The sequence below is a fragment of the Cimex lectularius genome, unplaced genomic scaffold (assembly GCF_000648675.2).
Source record: "Cimex lectularius strain Harlan isolate CLEC.00 unplaced genomic scaffold, Clec_2.1 scaffold71, whole genome shotgun sequence".
NCBI classification, from domain to species: domain Eukaryota; kingdom Metazoa; phylum Arthropoda; class Insecta; order Hemiptera; family Cimicidae; genus Cimex; species Cimex lectularius.
Window position 1 is genome coordinate 1,761,487 of NW_019392655.1, and position 14,250 is coordinate 1,775,736.

The 14,250-nt window shown below is 32.9% G+C and overlaps 1 protein-coding gene across 7 annotated transcripts in view; it reads right to left on the bottom strand.

Annotated features, from left to right (window-relative positions):
• LOC106668258 (hepatic leukemia factor) overlaps positions 1-14,250 on the bottom strand; it is a 115,777-nt gene that overhangs the window by 58,821 nt on the left and 42,706 nt on the right. The gene's annotated exons all lie outside the window — the stretch shown is intronic.

Consider the following 14,250-nt stretch of genomic DNA (forward strand, 5'->3'; position numbering starts at 1 on the left):
AGAACAATCCGATTGTTCAGAAAATTGTGATAAAGGTATTTGACTCACCTAGTTTAGAGGAAACCCTTTACTTAGCCATCTCAAGTATAATATTACATGTAAAACATCTAGTATCAGATATAGACTAGTTACTAAGTCACCTTCCCTCGTTGATAATTAAAGTTCAAGTTTTTCAAAAAATCGTTTCGTAAATAACATCGCCTTGTGACATTTTATGATAAAAGAATACAATGCTTTTGAGCAGCGGCCGTGGTTCGGACTTTGTTTCAATTAGTGACCGAAATTAGCATAAGAAGAATCAATTAGCTTCTAATGTCTAGTACCCAAGGTTGAATACAAATCTGTGTGAAAAAAATCAAAGGACAGTGAAACAGACTAGAAAAATCAGTATAATTTATTTTAGGGGGCAGGTTCAACTGTATGTTTTTTAAAGACTGTATTTATTACATTACAATAAGGAAAGAGGGTAATTAATATACGTGTAACATCATTGTTGAGGTCTGACGTGCGATGAACGGACAAAGCGAGGACAGCCGGACCAGGATGACTAGATTTTTTAAATATTATTTTCACCTATAATTTTCCTTACAATAAGTAAATTTGGTTCAGTAATTTGTCCAACCTGTTGACTCCCTCACACTGCCCACATGCACATCACTAAAGCAACTCCCTACGCCGTTGCTTCTTCTGCCGACATGGAATAGTGTGGAAAGTTGTTGGAAGTGTTTGGGTGTACAGAAAGATTATTATGGAATTTCTGATAATGTGTTACAAGATCGTGAACGATTGGATTCTCGATTTCAGCTGGAGTGGTTTCATTGGAGATGCAGAAAGAAGCATTAAGGATTTTTCTTAGGATTATGGATCGGAGAGAGTGGATATGGGATGAATTTTTGGTTGAGCCCCTAACTTCCACTCCGTAGGTCCATATCGAGCGAATGAGAGTTTTATAAATGGTTAGTTTGTTGCTGTGGGTTTGGTGAGATCTTAGAGTAGTCTCAGTAAGAGTTTTTGACGACGGTTCATGTCGTTCCAGGCGAGTGTGTTCCAAGTCTCAGGTATTGTACTATGTCATTCAATCGTAAGAGAGGTCAAAGTGACTTGAGCACTTTTGCTTTCGTTCACTTTGACTCTCCATTTGCTGTACCAGTCTTCTAACAGCGTGAGGTGAGTGCAGAGAGGAATTTGCCGTGTCGTCGACAGATGTGGACACGACTGTGTTTGGGGAAGTAGGAATATCAACAGTGTATCTTGAAAAGAGGATCGGGCCAAGGATACTTCCGTGAGAAATATCTTCTTAGGATTTTTGATCGGAGAGAGTGGATATGGGATGAATTTGAATTTTTGGCTGAGCTCCAAACTTCTACCCCGAAGGTCCATATCGAGCGAATGAGAGTTTTATAAATGGTCAGTATGTTGTTGTGGGATTTTAGAGTAGTCCCAGTAAGAGTTTGTGACGGTGGTTCATGTCGTTCCAGACGTGTGTGTTCCCCAGTCTCAGGTTTTGTCAGCAATCGGTATCACTATGTCATTCAGTCGTAAGAGAGGTCAAAGTGACCCCTATTAGGGCGAAAGTGACTTGAGCACTTTTGCTTTCGTTCACTTTGATTCTCCATTTAAGGTAGTATTCTAACAGCGTGAGGTGACTGCAGATGGGAGTTTGCCGTGTCGTCCGCAGATGTGGACATGACTGTGTTTGGGGAAGTTGAAATATCAGCAGTGTATTTTGTAAAGAAGATCGGGCCTAGGATACTTCCTTGAGAGACTCCATTTTTTTACCAGAATATAAAAGGAAAGGTATGTTCCCTGTCATACACGTAAATATCGGTCTGTTAGGATCGGAGGATAAAATAAAAAGGCACTAGGAAGAAACTTCTTGAGTACAGTAAACCGTACTTTTTAAGATAGATTTTTAAAAAATCTAGTCATCCTGGTCCGGCTAGACAGCCGATCGAAAGCCATGACGACTAGAATCAGCATAAAATAACATAATTATTCTATACTTGATACGCGCAAAAATTTCGTTTCTAAATTCAAAATACAATTCGTGAATGTTATTTCCTCGTCAAAGCCGAAGCTTTTTGGCACTTGGGTGCCGAAAACGGTTTCTCTACTGGGAAAAAAAAATATACTAGACAGTTTTTCGGCTACTCTGCAATTAAAACCGGGCCAATGTTTTCCAGCGGTTCTTATTCGAACAAAATTATGTTTTCAGCGGATTTATCTGTGTCACTCGGTTTATGTCGTTTTTCGGTCGATTTATATATTTTTTACAGACGTAAACGATAAAATTCGGCCACTAAAATCAGCTGCATTGCATTTTGTTACAGGTGGATGTGAAACACCGATACCGACCATTGAAGAAGATCTGATCCATGGATATGAACCACCATAAATTGAAAAAACTCTTTAAAAGGAAAACTTCTATAATGGAAATTGGTCGAAAAGAAACAACCTTGGTCACGAGAAGGGCAGACGGATTAGGAAACCTCGTGTACCTAGGGCTACAAGCTTTTTGCATCCGCTGATTGTTCTCTCGTTAGAACAGAAAATAAAACAAAAAACTCCATCTGGGGTGTGTTTTCTTCCTCTTCCGATAGTTTAACATCCAAGAATACAAACTGGGCCGTCTTGGCTTTTTCTACATGTTGAAAATATCTCATTTAGAATTTACAGTAAATTCTATTGAAATCAACCGTTCAAAAACTATAGTCTTTCTATTTAAAAACTATGGTATTTGCCGGTTGTGAAGTTATTTTTTACCTTGTTGTATATATTGAAATTTTTTATACGGCTTGAAGATCTTGTAATTCTGTCCAATAGATTTTTTCCCTTCGAATTAACCCTTTATTTAAAGCAATAAAATAACTTGGGAGATGGTATCAATATATGCATGTAATGTAAAATACCTGTACATTGAAGAATAATTTTATGAAAAATAATCAAGCGTCTAGAAGACATGCCACTGAAAAATTATATAAATTTAGATATAAAAATAAAGGATTCATCTTTTAATTCGATAAATATGAGAAATTGTGATCCTTATAAATCTAATTATTTTATATTTAAACAAAAACCTCAACCCAAAATAAAGATAATTTGTTTTTATATTTAATTTTATACTTATATAAAATTTTTAATTTTAATTGTAATAAATTATCATTTGATATTCTGAGATATATATTTTTTAATGCAGGAATTCTAATTTACGTGCGAAATTTCATATTATCTCCTAGGTTGTTCGCGGTTTTAAAAAAGGGTTAATTTGAAATTAAAAAGAGTAAATTTGAATTAAAAGTGGTTAATTTGTAAGTAAATAGCTAATTTGAAACTAAAAAGACTTAATTTGACAGGACAAAGGGTTAATTTGAGGAAAATGTTATATAATTTTACATTTCATACCATCTAGGTTTTTTAATTTTTAACTAAAGGGCTAATTTGAAATTAAAAAGGTTAATTTGAAGTAAAAAGATTAATCTTTAATTAAAAAGGGTTAATTTGATGAAAAAAAGACTACGTGCTTGCATTTCATACCGTAGGTTTTTGATGTCTTAAAGAAAGGATTAATTTGAAATTAAAAATAGTTAATTTGATGAGAAAAAAGGTTAATTTGAAATTATAAACAATTCATTTGATGTGAAATAGATTAATTTGTCGAGAAAAAGGGTTAATTTGATCTCAAAAGCTATGTATATTTACATAATTTTAAATTTTGTTATAAATCGTCATACGATTTTATTTTATAGTATTTTCAAATTACGGAATTTTAGTTAACTTGCATTTCGTATCATCTCCTAGTTTTGTTTGTCTTAAAGAAAGGGCTAATTTGAAATTTAAAAAAAGATTAATTTGAAATTAAAATGGATTAACGTGACAATAAAAAGGTTAACTGAATGTTAAAAATGGTTAATTTGATGTGATAAAGGATTAATTTGATACGAGGTAATGTACAGGTAGATCATTTTAAATATTAATTGAAATTAATTGTTATATAATCTTCTAAGGACCTAAAATTTTATATTTAATATTTTTTAATGCAGGAATTCTACTTGACGTGCGTGTAGGTCAGTTCACCTCCAAGGATTTTTCATATTTGAAAGAAAAGGATAATTTGGAATTAAAAAGGCTTAATTTGAAGTTAAAAAAAAGTAATTTGAGCATAACATAGTTAATTTGAAATTAGAAAGGGTTAATTCGAAATTAAAAAAAGGTAATTTGAAACCAAAACGGGTTAATTTGAGAGGAAAAAGGGATAATTATATAGAAAAAAAGGTATAAAATTAAATTTATTTAGAAATCGTGAGATGCGGTCTGGTGTGATGTAGGTTTCAGAAAAACATTTTCTTTATCTTGGCACTAAAGAAAATGTTTTTCTGAAACCTACATCACACCAGACCGNCGATAAAGAAAATGTTTTTCTGAAACCTACATCACACCAGACCGCATCTCACGATTTCTAAATAACTATCGATTAACGGTCACTAATCACCACACATATAAAATTAAACTTATTTTCAATATTCACATTTAAAATTTTATACAATACGTATCTATGTCCCAGTAAAATGTACTAATTTTTTTTCTTTTCATTGGGAAAATAAAATGTAATAAAATATTAATTTATTACATAACCGATAATAATAATGATTGTTAATTTTTTTTAAATGTTTCTATAACATGACACGTCTTGTAGACGCAGTATAGTTTTGACAATATTCTGTTGTTTTTGTTTTATTATCGCGTGCTTAGATAAAACAACTACAGGTTGGACAGGATTATCAAAATTGCAAAATCAAAACCAAAACCAGTGTAAAAAATTTCCAATAATTTAATTGAAGTTTGATCGTTTCCAGATCATCCTGGTCTGTCTGGCCCCTCTCGTTTCGTTTGTCAGCCATCATCATAGTAGAATTAAAACAAAAGTCATATTAAAATACATGTTACAAATATTTTGTTGTTATTGGTTTTTCCCCTGGAATAACACAGGTTAACAAATGTGAAGGATGAAAATGTCAGTAGGGTTGGGATTGATCGAGAGCTCAGTAAAGAACTTTTGGACCGGGTTCGGATCTATGTGTTGACGAAAGGAATGTTGAGGTCGTCGTGGATAGTGAGATGAGTGACTAAGTAAGGAGCTTGGAAAAGTCCTCTGAGGACTTTTGGTTGGAAAAAGGTATGTACTAGATATTTGATGGCTTGGAAGTACGCCACACTTCCACACCTTACGTCCGTCTTGTATAAAATGAGTTGAATTTTGACGGTTAAAACAGATTTTGGCCCTCAAAGTCTTACGTAGTTCATAAAAACTAGTATGTTATCTTGATAATATTATTATTCATATTCTATTCTATAGGTTGTTATTAAAATCTTTTCCACAGAAGGACGCACTTTTATAAAAAGTATCGATTTCGGGGTGCCCACTCATCTTCTTCAGCCCAGTTTCTTGGAACACTTACTAAATTGTTTAAATTTTCTGTTAATTGTCTTTTAAGTCTTGTGTAAATATTCCACCTCTGCTGTGTAAGTAGAGTCCTAATTATCGGACTTCAGTGGAGGTAGGTTGTTGTTTCTGATGTACAATGGAGGGTATTTTTTTTGCATTCATCTTTGGTAAATCCAAGGTATTCTTGGATGTTGGAGGTTGCTTGAATTAGTATTAGAAGAAAAAATTGCTAAGTCATCCGCGTAAATGGCAATGCCAGTGTTAGGAAGGTTATCAGTGTAAATGGTAATCAAGGTCGGACTAAGAATGCTCCCTTGCGGGGCGCCGGCTTTTATCGGGATATCTAAATCCTGGCCGCATCTCCCCCTGAGCTGTTAATAAGGAACAATCAGGAGCCAGACAATTTTCATAAAAATTGCCTTTACAGTCTCGAACAGACTTCTACGGATTTTCCACAAGTCAGAAAGCGGACGTAAAATATGCCCGATATTTGAATAATGTAAACGTCTGTGAAATACGAATTATTTTAATACGAGTACACACGTCCGAACGGCGAAGGCCAGGAGTCAAAACCGATAAGAAGGGAATCATTAACGTTTTGAAAAGTCTTTTATCACATCTTACGTTGATTATAACAGTAAAAGTAATCGAGTAATCTAAGAATTTCTGAACAATTTTATAACCTTTTAGTTTTCAAGTAATTGGATGTTACTGTATTTAAATTTTAGAGTTTAAAGAGTTAGTTTTATAGAATAAAGGTTTTTTTATTTAATTATTAATGTGTTTAAATGAAAGGGGGTTAAGAAAATGCAATGAAATCTAGCGTTGATAATGAATTTTTGATTCATGGATTCATGATTAAGTTAAGACTTCGAATCATGGACTTTTTGGACAGGTTTATGCACCAAAGTATCTCAGAAACAAAACAATGAAATTTCTTTAAAATTTACCCCAAATAATGCAATTTAGGCAGATTTTGTTCCAATTATAGAGACATTCCTCTCAATAGTTACATAGATTTTTTTTTTTGAAGAATTTCGGAGAGAGTTTTTAATACAATATTATATATTCTTCAAAAAAAAAAAAATCTATCAATCTAATGGGGAAAAGCACGAGAGACGAATATAAGCACATCGGCGGACGTCCTTCAAGGCAATAAAATTCATAAGGTCTTTTTTTCTCCCTCGCGCGGCCTTCTTGGGCAAAAGCTTTTAAAAAGTCCATTTGACATTTGCCTTCGGCCGATTCGTGGACAGAAGGAAATTCAGAAGGAATCGCAACTATTTCCACGGTGAAATTAACTCAGAGAGAAAAGGGAAATTTTCCGTGTAGGGAAAAGGCTGAACGTAATCTAGTCGTAAAAATTACAGTTGGACCGGATAACTTTTCCTCCCGAATCGCCGTGCTCGACTGAATCCCATAAATGCTTTTTCCGTTCTAACTTCTGGTTCGAAATATTTAATCTGAAAATAAAACAATAAAGTAAATATTTAAATTATTCCAAAAAATGTAGCTGATTGATGTCAAATTTTGGCCTCTAAGTCCGCATATTTTCACTCTTGGTCTAATCTGCATATTTATTTTATAATATTAATGTCACAGGCATTCACATCTCAATGTGAATAGTAAAAACAGTTCATTCAAATTAACATTTAAATGCAATGTTTAAGACCCTTCCTTCTATGAGCTATAACATCTTGCTTCGATCTACTGTAGAATTAAGGTTAAAAATTAATCAAACTATGATAGATTTTATGATAAAAATTTGCCATCGATGGATTTTTTTTACAAACACAATCAAGGTTGGAAGAGCCCATCCATCCGATCGGATTTTCATCTAGGTATTCCTGTCGTTAAGGAGTGGTTCCCAGTACAAGATGTTTACCTTCAGTGGCACTGCAGGTCCGGACAAGGCCGTCCGACTTCCTATCACAACACTGAAATCCTTGACTGTTGGAAACTATACGAAAATCCGATAGAAAAACACGTTTCCGCGAGGTGCGAAGAGTCCTTGATCGTGAGACGTGTCGATAACGCTTCGTCGAGTTTTATTTTCCGATAGCACATCGATGGCTGCATGCGGCCGAGAAAGAAATAACCAGGCGTTGTTCTACGACGGTACATTTTTCACTCGGTATGCTATTTGCAACCTGGAATTTTTCCAAACCGAACGTAATTGCGCGGAAAGTATATTAGACAGTAGTTGGATACTGGAAAAATAACCCCTGAAAGTAATAAAATACAAAGAATTTAGTACATTTATTTATATTAAAAGCAAATTAAGTACGACGCCGATGAAAGTGTAAATATTAATTTACCGGGTTGACAAATTTGGACATCGTTTAATAATTTTGAAATCTATGTTCTCTACTATAATAAAACTAAAAATAAAAAATGTACAGAACGAGATCAGACATGACAGGTACATTATATAATAAAAACACAAGATAGAGACAATTCTTGGCGATTTAAGTACAAATTAACAGTTGTAATGAGAGGAAAAGAGAAAGATAGAGAATAAGAGTAAAAGAGAGAGAGAGAGAGAGAGAGAGAGAGAGAGAGAGAGAGAGAGAGAGACAGTGGGAGTGAAGAAGACAAACAGAGAGATTGAGTAAGTGATGCGTCTGATGTATTTTTTTTTAACGTAGGGACAATTCTTGGCAACTTGACAACAAAGTGAACAGCGATAATGAGAGGAAAGAAGAAAGATACCGAGTAAGAGTGACGGAGAGAGAGAGAGAGAGAGAGAGAGAGAGAGAGAGAGAGAGAGAGAGTGGGAGGAGAGAGAGTGATGACGTCTGGTGCCTTTAAAAAAAGAAACGTAGAGATAATTCTTGGCGATTTGAGTGCAAAGTGAATTGCGATAGTGAAGGGAAGGAGAGAAAGAGAAAGATAGATAGATAATTATTAATAACTAGACACATGAGTATCTGTAAAGCACACGTTATTAGAATGTGAGGAATTAGCGCAGCAAAGAATAAAGCGGCCTGCCTGGATATTTAAACAACTTCTAAGGTGCAGTAGTTGTTATAATAAAAAATTGATTCGGTACTTAAAGCATATAAACGTATAAGGCATATAGCCTTTTCATACATAGGCTGAAATAATTTCCTTAATTGGAGTGAGTGTATTTATTAACGTGAACAATAGTTGTTTGGGTGTGTTTGTGATGGAATATTGAGCAACAAACCAAAGCGGTCTAGGTTATTTAGTTATAATAATGCAGCAGCAGTATTGCTGGAGGGTAACCTCAAAAGAACCATGATTCTGGTTGAACTCCTGACAGGTACTGCCGCCTATGAAAAGCACCGGATAGGAGTTCAGAAAGAGAGAGAGAGAGAGAGAGAGAGAGAGAGAGAGAGAGAGAGAGAGAGAGAGAGAGAGATTGGACGACTTGCATTTGGATTGGACTAAAAAGAGAAAAAGAAAGTTTAAACTTATTTATAAAATTATAGCATAAATTTGTAGCATCAATAACTTGAACATATTTAAATGAAGTTCCAGATGTAGCCAAAAGATTCAAAACTGCTAGTTTAAAGAAATTCCCTTGATTTAGGCAAAATCACACAGTAGCAAAAAGAAATATCGACGAGTGAAGAAATGTTATCAAAGGATGCTTTTTAAAAGCACTTAATTTTTTGGAAACATTGCAAAATCATATTTGCTTCTATTATCTGCTGGAATAATAGAAGGAGTAGACATTACCACAATAACAGGAATTGCCATAGCAATAGAAATTTAGATTCAATTAATTATTGTTTCTTGATGAACTACAACCTGATATTTTAAGGTTGAGTCGCTTGTTTTTGTACAATTGTACAAAAGGCCCAGTTTTCACAATTAACTCGGTAACCAGGCCGAATTGTCGGAAGACCATGAATGTCACAAGAGACAAAAGAAAATGTAGTTTGCCTCGGTAAGCGTTATTTTAAGTAGAACCTCCGCAGTTTCTATTGTTATAGCCCGAGGACGTGTGAGCATCAATAAACGGCCAGATGACTGTTGTACAAATTCAAAAAAAATTTTCCGCCTTTTTCGGCAAACCTTGACGTCCGATACCTCAGCGCTATCGAAAAGCCGGGAGGAAAATAATTAAACGTCCTTCAAATGACAGAAAAAAACAAGTAGGGCGAGGGAAATTTATCGGACATCGTACATACCAAAAGATAAACAGTAAAAGTCAAAGCACAATTGCCTTTCAAATTGTTAAATCAACAATTTTGCCGCAAATTATCGACCCGTAGGCGTAACAGCCAGTTTAAATGGAAGAGTTATCGATGGAAAGGCGGTGCAAAACTGAAAGTAAGCACATCAGCGAAAGTCCCATATGTCTGGCGGTCGTGAGCACCTCTTTGAGGAAAGTAATGCTTCAGAAATACGATTTCTGCTTGTCTCTATAGAAGAAGGAGGAAATATTGACAAGAGGAGAAATTTTTTAAAAAACCATTAACCTACTCAAGGAAGTTGGAACGATTGTCTCGTAGCATAACCTACCATAGAACAATACAAAAACTAGCATTTCAACTCGATTTGATTTCCTAAAGAAATGTTTAAATTAGAAAAAAATATATGTTCAGTTTCGACTCATCCCAATAAAAAGCCCAGGAAAAATAGGAAACTATGAAAACAGGTACATCTGGTCTAGACGAAACATTTTTATCTGGACTATTTATCATTATATTGTCTAAAATTTTCCTAATTACTCTGAGAGATTGAATACGTTTTACCTTACGCTGCGTTCCCATTTAGACGGTTGTGTAATTAGGCTGGGAAAAATGTCTTTATAGACTTTTCTCCTTTAAAATATATCTGTGTGGTTGTCTGTTATACTGCCAACCTATCTTGCGCTGAAGATTTGGTACGACATCGAATCAAATTTGATCGAAGATGATCACATTTTTTTGGAGCCGCTCAAAACAAAATTTTTCATACAGCCTTCAATAGTTTTATTGACGTTGTAATTCCGAGAAAATTACGCTCGAGATAATTCTTTTAAGAGAGGGCAGAGTAAACACAAATATTATTGCCCTTATCAAAGTAAGCTTAGAATTGTTTAATTTCATAGACGTCAGGAACAATAATCAGACGTGGGCTTTAGGTGAAAGTAGATTTTTCGACGCCTCCCCTGATGATCCTATTTTAAAATAATCCGTGGCCAATCATTATCACGAATTAAAAGTCGATTAAACGAAAGAAACACGGTTAACGGTTAGAAATAATTGACTAAATATTCGAATTAACGTTAACACTTTGCAAATAACAAACATCCCCTCTACTTTGGATTAAATTAAAAAAATGGAAATTTGTTATTTGTTCGGTGATAAACTCACACATCGAAATCTTGCAAAAGGCTTAACGATTCCTGAAGCCTTTCAAGAGCTAATCCGACGTGCACGTGACATTGCAAACCCAATGAGTAATTTACGACTAGGAAACTGAATTTAAACTGGTAAACATTCCAAAGAAAAAAAAAATAAATTTTCTCTCAGGTTAAATTTTGTAGGGAAAAAACTCATTAGAAACAAATTATTTTGTAAATGATCGAATTTGATTTGTTATTGATAAAATTCTCCCTTAAAAGCCAAACCACGTAGGTTTAGATATGTGCTGGAAAATGTCAAAGATCAGTTTCGTACGGATCTTCTAATCACTTATCAAGGGGCAAAGTACGATTCGATTCGAAGTATCAGATAAATTATGCTGAATAGTAAAGTTTATGCGTGAAATAAAACGTCTTATTAAGCTCAAATCTTTCAAAAGCATAAAAGGAAAAAATATTTACCTAAGATGTTTCCCTGGATAAAAGAAACAAATCTTGCATATTCGAGAAGGAAGAATGAAATTATCACAAAAATTTACCTGCTGTTTCTATAGATATTTAACTGTTGATTTTTTTTCTTTTTTTTTTAAGGAAAACATTATACGTGATTTTTATCAAGCTTCATCTTCGAAATAATTAAGTGTACAAGAAAATATATGCTATGGAATCAATAGTGATATTTTTTCTTTTTAGGTATATTCACTATATGCCTAAACTAATTACTTACAATTTGTACGTTTTTTTGTTTCTATTTACTATATATGTCAAATATCTAGATTTGTAACTTGCTTTATGTCAAAGAAATTGACATTTGAGAACTTTAAGCAATGAAAAAAATTTCCATGGTGGTTCTATTGAGATTTATTTCTTTTTAATAAGGAAAACATTTTACATGAATTTTATCAAGCTTCATCTTCGAAATATTTACGTGTACAAGAAAATATCCTATGGAATCAATAGTGATATTTTTTCTTTTTAGGTATATTCACTATCTGCCTATACTAATTACTTACAATTTGTACGTTTTTTTGTTTCAATTTACTATATATGCCAAATATCTAGATTTGTAACTTGTTTTATGTCAAAGAAATTGACATTTGAGAACTTTAAGCAATGAAAAAATTTCCATGGTGATTCTATTGAGATTTGAATAAGGAAAACATCGTACATAATTTTCATCTTACTTTTTTGAAATATTTAAGCGCATAAGAAAGTATATGCGTTGGCATCAATAATGGGATTTTATGTTCTATACGAACTGATTACTTACTTGTAAGTTTAAAAAAAAATTTAATGTAGATATCAAATCTGTCAATTTTTTGAAAGGAACTCGACATTTTTAGGTCGTGAAAACATTTACTATTGAGACTTATGTTTTTTTAATAAGGAAAACGTTTGCCATGATTTTTTATCTAGTTTTATCTTTGAAATAAATGCAAGGAAAATGCGTTTGAATCGAAGATTTTTTGAGGTATTTTCAGTACCCGACTGGACTGATTATTTATGACTTTAGGCCAGAAAACAACTATTTGTGGATTTGCCAATTTTTTAATGGGAAACTAAGAAACTTGACATCTTTAGGTAATAAAAACATTTGACGTGATTTTTATCTAGCTTTATCTTATAAGAAAATATATGTGAGGTAATTTTTGTTCCGAAAATTTTTTGTCCTTTTTAGGTGTCAGTATCTGACCGAACATATAACTTACGACTTGTAGGTTTTTTTAAATTTACTGTAGATCTCAAATATCACTAGATATGTCCGTTTTTTTATAGTGAAGAAAGGGACTTGAAATCTTTAGGTCAAAAAATATACACGGTGTTTTTCATGAGATTTTTTTTTTATAAGGAAAACATTTGACATGATTTTTTATTTAGCTGTAAATTCGAAATAAGTGCACTATAAAATATAAGCGATGGAATAAATAGTGTTTTTCTTGTTCTTTTAAGGTTCAGTATCTTACTGGACTGATTACTTACGACTTGTAGGTTTTTGTAAAAATTTTCTATAGATCTCAAATATCTTTACATTTGTAAATTTTTGGGAAGCAACGAACGTGACATCTTTAGGCAATTAAAAACATTCTAGATGATTTTTATCTAGATTTATCTTTGAAATGTAAAAATATACAAGAAAATATATGGGATTGAATCAATAGTGGGATTTTTCTTTTTTTAGGTATGTTCAGTATCGGACTGTAGTGATTACTTGATACTGTGTTGACGAATTATTTAAAAAAATATATATATTGGGTTGTCCGGAAAATAATGCAGGATTTTGGTATTAAACAAAAAAAAAGAAACTAGTTACTTTAAAGCAATGTTCTTTAATCAAAATAATTTCCCANGAGTAATCCTGTAAACGTAAACAGAATATTTTATATAGATTTTTTTTAATGAAAACTTAAAATCCTGCATTATTTTCCGGACAACCCAATAGATCTCAATATCAGTAGATTTGTTGTTTTATAGTCAGGAAAGAAACTTGACATATCTAGGTCATAAAAAAATTACGTGGTGTTCCTATTCAGATTTAGATCTTTTTTTTTTAAACAAGAAAAACATATTCCATGATTTTTATCTAGCTTTGCCATGGAAATATTTAAGTGCACAAGAAAATAAATGCGATGAAATTTTTATTCCGAAGATTTTTTGTCCTTTTTAGGTATGGTCAGAATCTGACTAACTTACGATTTGTAGGTTTTTTAAAATTAGTATAGATCGCAAATATCAGTAGATATGTCAATTATTTTATGGTGAAGAAAAGGAATTTCGAGATCTTTAAACAATGATAAAATTTACATGGTGTTTCTAAGAAAGAAGGAAAAAATTTAACTACATTTTTATGTAGCTTTACCTTGGAAATATCCAAGTCAAGAAAATATATACGATGGTGTCAATAATGGGAATTTTTGTTCTTTTTAGTTATGATTACTTACAACTTGTAGATTTTTTTAAACTTAGTATAGATCTCAAATAGTAGTAGATATGTCAGATGTTTTATGGTGAAGATCTTTAGGCAATGAAAAAATTTACATGGAGTGAGATTTAATTTTTTTTAATAAGGAAGACATTCGACATGATTTTTTATCTAGCTTTTTCTTCGAAATAAGTGCATGAGGAAAATATAAGCTATGGAATAAATAGTTTTTTTTGTTCTTTTTAGGTATGGTCAGTATCTGACTGAACTGACTACGTACATCAACTTGTAGGTTTTTAAAAATTTAGTATACATCTCAAATATAAGTAGATTTGTCAATTGTTTTATTATGACGAAGAAAGGCATTTGACATCATTAAGTCATACAGATAAAATGAGTTTAAAACGGAATCGTTATCAGTGGTGTCTATAAAAGGTCTTTCTCCTTAAAACCGAGAGTCAGTCAAAATTTTACTGTTCGATTTCGACGAATTGGTAATAGGGAGATTTCGAGGCTCGAGATAAGGATAAGATAACGTCCGTGACCTAGGAGGAGGAGTCGCCCTGG